We start from the raw sequence: 14853 nt of genomic DNA, 5'->3' as shown, positions 1-14853 counted from the left end.
TTATGAGGGTAAGGAAGCACTATTCTGCTTTATGATGAATGGTTGTTGAATCTTATCTAAGGTGGGACCTTTTCCCCCAAATCTAGTCGTGGATTTTATTATATTAAACTGTCCATACATTCTTGGAATAAACATACCTTTGATGATGTGTGATGATTTTGTGATGATTTTTTCAATATAGCGCTGGATTGCATTTGCTAATATTTTATTTAGGGTTTTTGTTTAGGGTTTTATTTAGGGTTTTTGCATCCGTATCTCATAAGAATGAGATATGCCTATTAATTTCCTCCCTTATTCTCTCCTTGTCTGGTTTTGTTATCAAAGTTACATGAGTTCATAAAATAAATTAAGGAGTGGGTGCCTATTCACTCTACAGCTCCTATAAGACTGGGATTTTCTGTAGTTTGGATTTTCTATAGGATTCTCCTGTAAACCATCTCGGTTTGGGACTTGGGGGTGGAAAGTGTTTATACTGACACCCCAACCCACAATATTCAATCTGGCCTCACTCTCTCCACCTAAATAGCTCTTGTGGGACCAGCAGGAATCTCTTTGTTGCTGAATCCAAAAGAACCTCCTCAGATCTCCGCCCCCCACCCCCTCCCTCAGCACCCCTGTAGTGATGCTGTTGACCACCCCCGTCAGGAGACAGCCTCTTCCCACTTCCTGTTCTAGTTTCCCTCCTTTCTCTGCAGATCCTCCTTCTCTCATGAAGATGCTCCTCCTCTTGCTTTACGGCCCCTCTCTGCCCAGGTGTCTTGCTTAGGCCATCCTCTCCTGTCTACCCATCTGTGTAGACTGGCTCAGCCACCTCCAATGATTCCATTATTGTCTCTAAGCCTTGTCTCTAAGCCAAAAGATTCTCAGATCCATATATCCAGCCCAGGCCTCTCTCCTGAACTTGACCTACAGATGCTGCATATTCTATGGCCTACTGTGTGCCAGGTACAGTGCTAAGTGTTTTTACTCTCCAGGTCAGTTCTCTGTTGCCACATAATAAATCATCCCCAAACTTAAACATTTCTTTTTCTTTTTAATGTTTATTTATTTATTTTGAGAGAGAGAGAGAGAGAGAGAGAGAGAGAGAGAACACGAGCAGGGGAGAGGGGAAGAGGAACAGAGACAAAGGGAGAGAGAGAATCCCAAGCAGGCTCTGCACCACCAGCATAGAGCCCAACACAGACCTCAAACCCACGAACTGTGAGATCATGACCTTAGCTGAAATCAAGAGTTGGACACTCAGCTGACTGAGCCACCCAGGCGCCCCAAACCATAAGCATTTCTTATCTCAGAGTTTCTATGGGTCAAGAATTTGGAAGCAGATTAGGTAGATAGCCCTCTTACAATCTAGATGTCAGCTGGAGCTGCAGTCAGCTGGAGGCTCGGCCAGGGCTGGTGAGTCCACTTCCAAGATCACTCAGGTACTTTTTAGCAGGAAGCACTAGTTCCTCCTCACCTGAACCTCTCCTGACAACATGGCAGCTTGGGGTATCCCCAGCATGAGTGATCTAAGAGAGGAAAGACAGAAGCCACAAAGCCTTTTATAATATAGCCTTGAAAATGACATACATGTAGTCCCTTGGTCTCACAGACCAACTCTAGGACAGTGTGGGAGGGTACCACACAAGGATGTGAGTACCAGGAGGTGGGGATCATTGGGTTCCCCCCCTCCAAGGCTGCTCACCACACTCTCACAACTCTGAGGACAGACTACCCGCATCATCCTGGCATACAGATGAGAAAACTAAGGCAAGGAGAGGTAAAGTCATTGATCAAGGCCACACAGCCGAGTGTGAGAGAAGAGATTTGAACACAACTCTGCTTGGCTCCCCCCTGGTTGTCTCCTTCTGCACACCCTTCTCTGATGGCCCACCACCAGTTTTTTCACCTTCTCCTTGTGAAAACCCCAACTCTGTCAATTTGCCACCCCCAAACCTCTCAAGTCCCCAGCTCTGCTAAGCAAGTGGTGCCACCGTCCTCCCATCTGTCCAAACCAGAAGCTTTGAGTCACGCCTGCTCCTCCCACCCACTCACTTCCCAGTGCCAGATAACCCAGCCCTGCCAAGTCTTCCTCCTCAGAGCAGCCTGGATCCACCTCTCCTTCTCTCTTTCTTCATCGCCACCACGATCACGCTGGGCCAAGCCACTGACTTGTCTGCCCTGGACATCTGCAGGAGCCCCCTCCCTCATCACCCTCATCTCTGCCTCCACACTACCCATCCGTCCTCTTCTTTCCAGCATGAGTCACCTTTAAGAACACAAAGCTGGTTATGTCACCCTGCCTGCCTTAAACTCCTTCAGTGGCTCCCATTGCTTTCAGGATCCAGCCCAAATTCCCTCCAGTGTGATCGGGCCCCTGCTCACTTATCCAGTCTCTTCCTCTGCCCCTCTGGTCACATTTGAGTATCCAGGACCCCACTGTGCTTTTTTTTGCTTTTTTTTTTTTTTTTTTTTTTTTTTAATTTGGGCCCTCCATTATGCTATTCCCTTAGACCAGAACATTTTTCCCCCAGCCCTCAGCATGCCTGTCTCCTCACCCTTCAGCATATTGTCATCTCCTGAGAGAGGCCTTTTCTGACCTCCTGGCCAAGCTGATTTCCCCCAGCTGTAACTTCCACAGTGCCTGTCCTCTCTCCCCACCTCACTGCCTCTCAGCTGAACCGTGAGCTCCCTGAGAGCAGAAGCTGTGTCCATCTGGCTCAGAAGGGCACCCTGTGAGTACAATGCGTACCTGGTACTTAGCACACACTCAACAACTATGTGCTGGTTTGGTGCATTCCCTCCACACCCTCTCTTCCCCCTTGCACGCCAGCCACTGGACAATGTTCAGTCCCTTCAATGAAGCATGGGGTCCCTCACCTCCAAGTCTTTGCTCATGCCGTTCCCTCTGCAGGAGTGCCCTTCTCTCCTGTCCCTCTATTTATTCAGCTAACTCCTATATGTTCATGAGGAAACTAGGGTTGTCAGATTCAGCAAATGAAAATGCAGGATGCCCAGTTAAATCTGGATCTCAGATAAATAACAAAGAATTGTTTTAGGAAAAGTATGTTGTGAATATTGCATTAAATACAAGTGCCCCAGCAGGAACCAGCACCAGTTCCACCCTCCTCTGGGAGGTCTCCCTGGTCTCTACCCCTACCGTCTCAGGTCCGCTCACCCCCCAACAAACTGGGCTCCCAAACCACCCTCCTGTTTGCCCCCACTAAGCATAAAGCTCACTCTGTTTTGAAACTGACTTCGAATGTGACCTCCTTGACAGAGAAGACTGTGTCTCAGTCTTCATCCAAAGTGAGTTTTCTCAGTTTCAGCCCTGCCACAGGAAATGGCTAGTAAGGTTTACTGAGTGGAGAAATGAAAGGGCACAGAGGAGATAAAGGTAAAGAAGATGGGAGGAAAAAAGGAACCAGCAAATGAAACTGAGCCCAAAATGCAGGATGAATCTCTGGGATGATTACCCACAGTGGGGAGTTCGTCTTCTCACCCCTCCTCCACCCCTGCCTTGTCTCTGTCACTTAGAGCCCCTACTCACCCACCCCCAGCTTTAAAGGGAGCCTTAGGATTGGGGGAGCAGAAATACAAAAATAAACAGTCTGTGTCCCTTTAGGGGTTTTTCCAAAACAGTCTCTTGAACTTTCAAATGGGAGGGCCAGCAAGGTATAGGAAAAGGGGTAGGAGGGAGTGTATACATCAACCTTAAATTGGGAAGAGGCTGTGAGGATCCCCTGGGTAGAGAGTTACCCCCAAAAGTTGAGGGGTTCTGCTCCATTGCTCAGAGAGCTATTGAAGTCCAACCAGACCACCTGGGGGCCAAACCTACACTCAGCCCACCTGTTGCATTCCGTATACCTCCCACACCCCTCCCAAGCTGGGGATGGTCCCTAGGGACCCCCAGAGGTAAGGAACCCTATCACAGCTAATTGCATAGATCATCTGGACCCTAAACATTGCTGAGCTCCTTCCAACTACCCCTCCTAGAGTATTCCGAACACCCGAGGAACTGGCAAATGGAGAAGTCCACTCCTTCTGCCTGTTTTGCTGACAGAATCCAGTCTCGTGTGTGTGTGTGTGTGTGTGTGTGTGTGTGTGTGTGTGTGTGTGTGTGTGTGTCTCCCTTTCTTGCCCTCAGTCCCCTCTGGTCCTTGTACCACTGGTTTCACTGGGCTGAGGTTCTCTTGAGGCTGCTAAAAGGCATTCCTTAGCCTTTTACTCACTGGCTGGCCAGTTGAGAAATACATTTCTAAACCTTCTCCCCACTCAGCCCCTGGGGACAAGCCCTAGTCCCTCTGAACACTTGCCGCAGCCTCTAGGCCACCCCTTTGGCACAAGTGACCCTTGAAGCCAGTACTTTACAATGCCTCCCCCACTTCCAGCCATGGAGACGCTTTGGTAAGTTTGATGAGAGCATTTTTCCTTTTTATAAGGTTTCTAATTACCTATTATTTCTGATCTTCTCTTTAATCAGCTTCCAGAACTCTGCCAGGAGCTACAGAACCAGGGGAAGGAAACTGGTTCTCACCAGTGTTGAGAGAGAGGCCCTGTGGTCCTTGGATGTCCCCATCCTCTTCACCATTATGACTCTGTAATTAGAGAGAATGGATCTGACATTAGACCAGGAATCAGAAGCTCTGGCTTTTGTCTTTAGTCCCATGAGTGTCTCAATGTGCCACATCTGAGAATTTCATGGGCCTTACGAGTCCAAAGGGAATAAAGCTGCCTGACCATAGCCTGGGCAGCTGGCATGCAGGAGGCAAGAAAACCCCAGATTCTGAGTCCTCATTCTCCCTGACAGCTCAGTGCTCTGAATGCCTGTCAATAACACATTTCAGGCCTTGGTTGTCTTCCCACCTCATTCTTTTTTGTTTTTTTTTAGATATTATGATTATTTTATTTTATTTTTAACTTAAATCCAAGTTAGTTAAGGGGCACCTGGGTGGCTCAGTTGGTTAAGCGTCCAACTTTGGCTCAGGTCATGATCTCACAGTTCATGGGTTCAAGCCCTGCGTTGGGCTCTGTACTGACAGCTCAGAGCCTGGAGCCTGCTTCAGATTCTGTGTCTCTGTGTCTCTCTGCCTCTCCCCGACTCATGCTCTGTCTCTCTGTCTCTGTCTCTCTCTCAAAAATAAACATTAAAAAATAAATAAAATAAAATAAATCCAAGTTAGTTAAGATATAGTGTAATAATTTAGTGATTCATCACTTACATATAACACCCAGTGCTCATCCCAACAAGTGCCCTCCTTAATGTTTATCACCCATTTAGCCCATCTAACACCCCCCCCACCTCATTCCTAATCCAAACCACCTCCTCTGCATGTGTTTATTAGCTTAGCAAGAGCCATATCCACTTGTAAGACACAGCTCTTGCCTCTTCTGCTGTCTCTCCCAAGGCCCTATGGCCTCTCCTTCCTACCATATCCAAGGCCTCTCTTTCCATACATCTTCCTGCCCAGATGCCCACACCCTCCCTCAACCTAGTGAGGGGGCATCCATGCACCTCCCACCCAGCCAAATGCATCACTTTTGTCATGGAGTTTTTCAGGTCTCTGTCTAAATATGGTTGTATTACCTTTAGAGAGCTCTTATGTTTTACACAAAGTGGAAAAAAATAATATTGGTAAAGCTGCCATAGTACGAGATCTGTTAACGTTCCAGGAGCTTCTGAAATAAAAGCGTATGATTAAAAGGCAGGAATGCTATTTTAAACCTATTAAAATGTCCCTCGGGTTTCATGATGAAGGTAGGGGTTCAAACACCTCAATGGCTAACAGTGGATCCATTGTTATCCCAGCAAAAACGAGAGCATCATGTAGAGAAGTAACTATAGTAACCGCGTGAAGAGCCATGATTCGGGCTTCAGAATTCTGTTACACATGTCACTTATTTCCTGTCACTGACGTCAGGTCCCAAGACATAGCAAAGCACACGGGTGGGACTCCAGCTTGCCCTCTGGCTCTGTCACTCACCAGCAATATGGGCTTGGACCCACTCAGGAGCCCCCAGCCTCAGTTTCCTCATCTGTAAATGGTATAAAAAAACTTCTTGGCAGGGTTGTTGTGACAGTGAAATGAGGCAATTAAAGTATGAAAAACTCTGATAATGCAGTGCCTGGCATGAAGTTGGCACACAATAAACTGGTAGCTCCTATTATAATAACTAATTGCTACACTGCTGATTTGAAAAGATAAATATAGAATTGAAACACTGGCAGGCAGCAGGACTGGGCTGAGAGAGGGGACATTTTGAGACTGATGATTTGATTGTTCCACCAAGGCCTCTTCAAACATCCATTTGTTTTGGTTGCAAGTTGAATATTGTCCACATTGATAATTGCTATGAATAATTAAGAAACAATGAATTCCGCTGACATTCTTATAGCACTGGTGTGATTAGCTAAATATATCTTTTCATAACCCTTTCTGAACTAAGACACATAAAACCTAAACCCTTCACATCATAAACCTAAGTTGGCAGGATGATGTCATTACAAAAAATAATAAGAAAGTAGCAACTTTTTATTGGGAAGTTACGGTACGCCCCCCGCCCCCCCCCCCCCATCTTAGCTGATTTTTTCTTCTCTCTCTCTCTCTCTCTCTCTCTTTTAGTAAATCCTGTTACTGGGATATAATGTTCATGTAGGAATGTGCACGAAGTATAAATGAATGGCTTGATGAATTTTCACAAAGTGAACATATTCTTGTAACTAATATCCAGATCAAGAAACGAAACATGACCTGGACTCCAGGAGCCTCCTCAGGCCCCCTTCTGGTTGATCATTTCTTTTCTTTTTCTCTTTCTCTTTCTTCTTGGGGATATAATTTATAAACCATAGGATGTATTCATTTGAAACACACAGCTTGATGAATTTGTCTAAATTCATACAGATGTGCAACCATCACCACCGTCATCTTAGAATTCTTCCATCACTCTGAAAACTTCCCTGGTTCCTGTTCAAGGTCAGTCCCCACTTCCATATCTAGCCCCAGGCAACCACTGATCTGCTTTCTGTCTCTAGAGTTTTGCCTTTCCTAAATGTTCATATAAGTAGAAGCATACAATAGTAAATATGCCATCACAGTTTTTTTGTGTGTTATTACTGGTTTTTCATCCTAAAATATAGATGTAAATATGACAAAATTAGTGTTTCTTAAGTGTGCCCCATGAAATAACTTTAGGTGGCACATAGACAACTATTTGATATCTTAATTATGTATTTTTTCTAAGATATATGAAAACACCTAACACATCAAGCCACTGATGTCACAGATACTATTCCTTAGGTCTAGAACAGAGTTAAAAACTAATCAATTTAAGGAACCATACTAGTAAGAACACAGATATTAAATAGAAAACACAAAAATTGTAAAGGTATATGCAGATGATTAAAGCCAGTAAAATTGTGACCTAGACTAAGACAAATCGTGGGCTCCTGGGTGGCTCAATCAGTTAAGCATCTGACTTCAGCTCAGGTCATGATCTCACAGTTGGTGGGTTTGAGCCCTGCATGGGGCTTTGTGCTGTCAGCTCAGAGCCTGAAGCCTTCTTTGGATTCTGTCTCCCTTTCTCTCTGCCCCTCCCCCACTCGTGCTCTGTGTCTCTTTCTCTCTCTCTCAAAAACAAACATTAAAAAAAAAATAATAATGATAGGGGCGTCTGATGGGGCATCCCACTCTTAGTTTTGGCTCAGGTCATGATCCCAGGATCATAGGATCAAGCCCCATGTTGGGCTCTACACTAAGCATAGAACTCACTTAGGATTCTCTCTCTCTTTGCCTCTGTCCCTCTCCCCTGCTTACACTCTCTAAAATAAATAATGATAATAATAATAATAATAATAATAAATAATAAATAAAGGAATGGCATCCTTTAAGAGTTTTCAGAAGGACCTTAAGTATAACTTTAAATTGATAGAATACTCTGATGTGGTTGATATAATTAACAGAGATAGGAAGTAGACATTGAATGCCTACTGTTTCATAGACTTATATTATTGCTCTCATTTTATGGACATTTTGTGGAGACTCAGAGAGGCATGAAAACCAGGTCAGGTCACACAAACAGCAAGTGTCTGAGCCAGGATTTAAAAGCCAGGTCAGACATGCCAAAACCCTACAGGGCATCCTACCCTCAGTGAGTTTGGATGGGAGCTGGGAAGTCAAAGGAAGAGTTGAAGAAGTCTCAGTAGGCAAACAAAAATTTAAGCAGAACTAGAAGGGTTTTTTTTCTCTTTTCTTTTCTGTTTTTTTATTAGTAAACTCTACCCCTAACATGGGGCTTGAACTCACCACCCCAAGATCAAGAGTCACATGCTTTATACCAACCAAGCCAGCCAGATGCCTGCCCCAGAAGGGTTTTTCTTATTTTTTTAGATACGACAATGCTGCCAGTGACCTCTCAATTTTTTTTGCCACATCTGAACCAAACACAAAAGTATTTGAAAATGCAAATGCTTATGAGATATACAATTCAAGCAAGTATTTATTGAGCTACAATAACTGCTGGGTACTGTTTTATAGTCCCACTGAGAGAAGGGCTGGACTATGGTACAAACTGCATGAAAACAGATTTTTCTAATGCCACACTAGGGTCACAGGTCTGACATTTTCTTTTAAAGCATCTAAGATGGGGCACCTGGCTGGCTCAGTTGGTTATGCATCTGACTTCTGCTCAGGGCATAATCGCATGGTTCGTGAGTTTGAGCCCCACATAGGGCTGTCTGCTGTCTGCTGTCTGCTGTCAGCATGAAGCCGGCTATGGATCCTCTGTCTCCCCCTCTCTCTCTGCCCTCCCCTGTTTGCTCTCTCTCTCTCCCTCTCTCTCAAAAATAGACATTAAAAATAACCCCATCTAATATGCACTGCTTATAAATAAGGATTTGGATTCTAGTGTCAAAAGACTGAAATTCAAATGCCAGCTCTCCTATAACTTGCTGTGTGACCTTGAACAAGTTTCCTATCTCATTGAGCCTCAGTTTTCTGATCTGTCAAATGGAAATAATAATAGTACTTCGTTCAAAAGGCAAGTATGCTGATTAAATCAGATGGTGCTGGGTTCAGAACTTACTCAGTTGAGGTTACAGAATATTAACTTTTTATCATTTTACTAATCCTTTTGAAAAACTATCTATATTTTGTACAACCCCATGTACAAACACAGAGCTGGAACAAAGGGAGAGCTGGCTGCCAGCCTGGATTATGCAGGAGGGTGTTAAACCACACTGTTGGTTCTTCCTATATTTTCCTTTCTCCCTTCCTCCTATTCAAGAAAGGAATGGATTCTAGGAATACTGACTGAACCTGAAAGCCTGTGGAAGGTAGTACAGCCAGCCACTGGGACAACCTCAGAACGATTCCCGGAGACTGATAATGTCAAGAAAGGAGCAGAGGATCCTGCCAAAGGGACCACGTGGGCAGGGCCAACAGATCCCTCCATCAACCATGTGACTGATGACTCAGAGCCAGAGTCATCCCTCTCCCTTATCTTGGCCTTCCTTAAACCCTCAGCGCAGTGTGATGCTCAGTATGGTTGTATTGCTGAGAAGTGGGGAATATACGCCTAGAAAAGACTGCAGATAGAGGTTTTATACCAGCTAAGGAGGGGGAAGGCATGCATTGAATGGAGTTCTAGGAAAGAAAGCCTTATTTCTTTTCCACCCAAGTTGTAGACTGAGATTCATACCCGCTATGGCAAGAAGAATTCAGAGTTGCTTGTTCCCAGGAGGTTGGGGTAGATACAAGGTCCACAGATTCCAGCAAGGAATAGAAAGAAGGCAAACCTGTCATCGCCACTATAGGCCCGTCATCTGTTGGAAAGCAGGCTGATGGCAAATGTCCAGAGGCCTTTGGTCTGAGCTTGAGGACAAACAAGGAAGCAAAGGAGAGGAGGAACAAATAAATGCACCTGGCAGAAAAACGGCACCATTCACACAGCCTTTCACACCCAGCTCTGATTAAATCCAGAAATTTGGGTTTGCAGCTACGGTTTAGCAATTAAAACTGTTATGTTGCGACACCTTTATGGTTTAAAGTGGTGAAGGCATAAGGCCTGTGAATTTGTGGATTTGATTACCACAGCCTTCTGTGCAAACAGGTGACTCACTCTGCCCGCCCCTCCAGAGAGGGAAGAAGCCAGCTCAGGTTTCACTATTAGCCCCCTGCCCAAGCCCTGCTGTGAATGTCAGTTCTCTCCCAGAAGCAAATTGAACCACCAAATCTCTAAATCAGGGCTGACAGCCTAAACCTGAGTTTACGAAGCTTTAGGCCACAGAGGCAGCCCTTCGCTCTAGGGCTGCACCGTGTGAGGTGAGTGCCTCTGACTCTACAGGAACCAGAGCCTAGATTTCACTGTTTTCATTGCCTTGACATTTACATTCAGAGAGCCTGGGGAAATGGATCTTTGAGACAGAACATTAACCTTTGCTATAGGAAGTCTTGGCTGTCTTAAGCCTCTAACAAAAAATGGTACTCCTTATCTCCATCCTAGCCTCGAGTCTACTGGAAAGGTCACAACATGAGGGGAGCTCTAACAGCAGGAAATCTCAGGAAATCTTAGCGCTTACAGGACGGTAGTGACCATCTTAAGTTCACTCTGGCACTTTATGCATGAGTAAACTCAAGCTGAGGAGAGGTTACAGAACTTTTGCAAAGTCACATTACCGGATGGTCATTGAACTGTGGCTGGAATTCATGTTACCTGACTATTCATTCACTATAATGAACATCTATTGGTTACTATATTTGACCCTTGAACAATGCAGCGGTTGGGGGTGCTGACTCCTGCACAATTGAGTATAACTTTTGCCTCTCCCTAAATTTAACTACAATAGCCTACTGTTGACAGAAGCATTACTGGTAACATAAAGTAAATCAACACATTATAAATATATAATACATATTTTATAATATATTTATATATATAACTGTATTCTTATAATAAAGTAAGCTACAGAAAAGAAAATGTTAAGAAAATTATAAAAGAAGTTACATTTACAGCATTGTACCACATTTATAAAAAAAAATCCGTGTATAAGCAACACGGAACCTGTGCGTGTAGTTCATACTCATGTTGTTCAAGGGTCAACTGTATTTGGAGACTGCTGTGGTTGTGTGGGTCACAGTGGGGAACAGGGCCTCAACTTTCCCTATAAGTCAGAGAGGCCCCAAATCCCTCTTTCCACTTCCTGGAAGCAGGGATATAACCTAAGCTCAGCCAACAGGACACTCTCATCCAGCACATCATAATGTTCAACCTGCCTGTGGCCACCATGTTGGTTCTGCCCTAGGAACAGACTGAGCAGAGCCATGTGTTTTATTGATAAACTTACCTGGTGACCAGTTCACTCATTTACCAATTTGCATTATGCAGTTTACCTAAAATTCAAGGCTCTTTGGACTATTTTTGCATTCAATTGGCTGCCATGTTTTTGGAGGTTTTTTTGGCCACATTATTTGGCATTTTTACAGATTTAAAAATGAAAATTTCCTCTAAGTGTTTCTTTTTCCTCTGCTAAATTTTGTGTGTGTGTGTGAGCTCTACACCCAATGTGGGGCTTGAACTCACGACCCCAAGATTGAGTCACATGCTCTACCGGCTGAGCCAGCCAGGCACTCCATAAAGTTTGTATTTCTGATTAAGTATTTATGAAATGGGCCACCTTTTATAAACAATAAAAGTGTTCTTTATTGTTGTTGGAGTCTTTTAATAGTGTATGAACCTTCCAAACACACTGTAAGGGACTTTTTTACAAGTTTGTATAAAGACTCTTCCTTCATGTTAACTAACTTGAATTAAAAAAAAAAAAAAAAAAAAAAAGACTCTTCCTTCAAAGTTGTGTGCTCAGCAAGAGACCCTTATTGAATCTGATATTCCAGGTATTAAATTCAGAATAATCCTAAGTTTTAAGCACAAAATGGAGTCCCTTGATCAGCAATTGATTTGACGTTAGCAAGGGCATGAGACAAGCACAGCTCCTACAATTAAAGGTGATTAATGTCTGACTACAATGAATACAAATATACTAGAGCAAATGTGTAATACTGGGTTCATATTCCATTCAAGTCCATTAAATACTTATTTAATACATAAATAAGTGTTAAGTTTGGCTATGATAATAAAACAACTAACATTTCTCAGAGGCCAACAACAGGCCAAAAGCCAGGCTGAACACTGTAGTTTTTCTTTCTTTCTTTTTTTTTTTTACTGTCCACAGTATTTATTAGTTGTTTATTAATCAAGAGAAACTATTCCATAACCCAGTATTCATGTTTCATAGTTCAGGAACACAGGTCAGTAACAAACTTCCATGGAACTCAACCCAAAGAAATTCTTTACATTCCAAAAATCACCTTGCACTCTGAAAGATACCAGCCTTCTTCATCTCCTCAAAATCTTTTGTGGAATCATAATTTCTGTAGAAGTCTGCATATGCCCTCTTTCTTGGTTCGGCCATACCAAACATATAGAAAGCTGCAACCCCCAGGGATACAGTGAATGTTCTAACAATATGAAATCGCAGACACTTGGCCAGAAAGCCTCACCTCTGAGGTTTAATCAAAGCACTAGAAGTCATGGTAGTGACATCCAACATCCTTCCTAACTGATACCTGAACACTGTACTTGTATTTGCTCTTTTAGTTATGATCCTTGAGGTCAGGGCTTCCCTTTGTTAACTGTATCCTCACCCAGCCCATAGCAGACACTCTGTGACTATCTGTAGATAACACAATGGCCCTGTTAGCTGGTACCGTTTTTATCCCCTCAAATGTAAAGGTGAGGAAATTCAGGCTCAGGAGTTGTTACTTGTCCAAGGACACCAGGAAGGGCAGCATGACCCTGGAGCCTGCGCTCCTAACACAGAGGAATGTGACCTCACCTGTGTATTCTAACAACTAAAGCTTAAAGGGTGGGGTGAGGGTAGACAGACTATTCAATAGAGTTTTAATGATGTTTAGTGCTGGGGAACCGGAGATAGGTTGTATAGATACAGAGGTCTCTGACAGGGTATGGTTCTGAAATGACTCTCTAAGGTCTCTACATGACTATTATTGGGGGTAGAACATTCCAGAATAAGCCTAAGCTTCATGGGGAGCCTTGGGGCAGAATATAAGCAAGGGTCAGAGATCCGGGGAAAACCCAGGTGGCCTGTGCAAAGTGTTGTAGCTTTCCAACAAAAGCTTAGCTTGATGGTAAGGGAAGACTCATTTTGAAAACCTGACACAATAAACATAGGACTATGGCCCAGCAGAGATTACTTTTGACCTGTATTTTTCTCTTCACTTAATATATATAAAATTCATTTTTTCTAGAAACTAAAAGTATCTTCGATTCTCATGTGCCTTTGGCCTAGTGCCATGTGCTAACAGTAGTCAATAACATTTTATATAAAAAGAAAACTGTGTTTGGGAATGTAAAATGGTACAGCACTCTGGAAAATAATTTGGCAGTTTCTAGAAAACTAAGCATACACTTATCCTACAACCCAGCAGTTGCAGTCCTGGGCATTTATCCCAGAGGAGTGAAAACTTATGTTCACACAAAAACCTGTACATGATTGTTCACAGTAGCTTTATTTGTAATAACCCCCAACTGGAAACAGTCAAAATGTCCTACAACAGGTGAATGATTAAACAAAACCGTGGTACACTCATACTACATGGAATAATATTAAACTATAAAAAGAACAAACCACTGATACAGGAAGCAACTTGGATGGATCTCAAGGGCATTGTGCTAAGTGGAAAAAAACCCCACAATCTCCTGCTATGTGATTCTATTTATATAAAGTTCTCAAAATGACATTTTAGAAATGGAAACCTAACTAGTAGTTACCAGGGGTAGGGAAGGGTAGGTACTAACAAGGTAGCACCAGGGAGATCTCTGCGGTGACAGAACAGTTCTGGTGGTTAGTCAATACTACCTAGGTGATAAAATAGCATAAAATAGATAAAATACATGCACATTGTAGTGATATTAATTTCCTGGTTTTGATATTGTATTATGTTCCCTGAGCCATAACCATTGGGGGAAACTAGATGAAGGGTACAAGGACCTCTCTGTACTATCTTTGCAACTTTCTGGGGATATATAATTATTTCAAAATAGAAAGTTCAAAAAAAGAAAAGAAAATTGTGGTTGAAACATCACCTGATTTCTCAAATTTCCCTTTAACACCACTCTGAAGAAATTTTAGTCAAGTGGAAAGATGGATATGCCTCTCATATACAAAAGTCTTCTTTACTCCTTTTGTATCTTCATAATATTCCATTTCATGTCTGTGCCACATATTTTTTCATCTAAAACCTGAATATTTATTTCCATTTTTTGCTATTGTCAATAGTCATTATAAATATTATTATAAATAGTTACCACAAATCACCTTATACATAAATCATTTCACCCATTTCTTTTATGACTATGTTTGCAGCTCAAATTCTTTGAAGTAGCAAAGCTGGTTTTCCTAACAACTATGCTGTATTGCTATATTTAGTCTGTATTTTAAGAAAAATATAAATTTTCCAAAGAGACTCATTTCTGAAAACAGATATTTATGTACACATTCTTAATGGCAAAAGTTTTTAGTCTACTTCAAGTTGCTGTACATATTCAACATTAATAATAAAACATTTCTATCTGACTAACTTAAGCTAGTCATTTATCCATTGGTGTCGACTTAAATACGTTTTTAAAGCTATACACCCACTATTACAATACAGCTCGTTTTTACACAGATCCGGAGAAAATGTGAAATCTTGTCTACCTAAATATAACAACTACACATAGAATAAGACTGGTGTTATTAATTCAGAGACATCTTCCAACCCCAGCGTTATAAACAGGTTCTAACGTATTAAATAAAAT

At 42.6% G+C, this 14853-nt stretch overlaps 1 long non-coding RNA gene across 1 annotated transcript; it reads right to left on the bottom strand.

The window, feature by feature from the left end:
• Positions 1-1224: 1224 nt before the first annotated feature.
• Positions 1225-10081, bottom strand: LOC122213391. Its single transcript, XR_006199490.1, has 3 exons — positions 9773-10081; positions 4434-4577; positions 1225-1508 (listed from the first exon to the last, which is right to left on the bottom strand). It is a non-coding gene; the product is annotated as an uncharacterized LOC122213391 (long non-coding RNA).
• Between the last annotated feature and the right edge of the window lie 4772 nt (positions 10082-14853).

This window comes from Panthera leo, chromosome A2 (assembly GCF_018350215.1).
Source record: "Panthera leo isolate Ple1 chromosome A2, P.leo_Ple1_pat1.1, whole genome shotgun sequence".
Classification (NCBI taxonomy): Eukaryota; Metazoa; Chordata; class Mammalia; order Carnivora; family Felidae; genus Panthera; species Panthera leo.
This window is presented reverse-complemented; position numbering and strand designations above follow the sequence as displayed.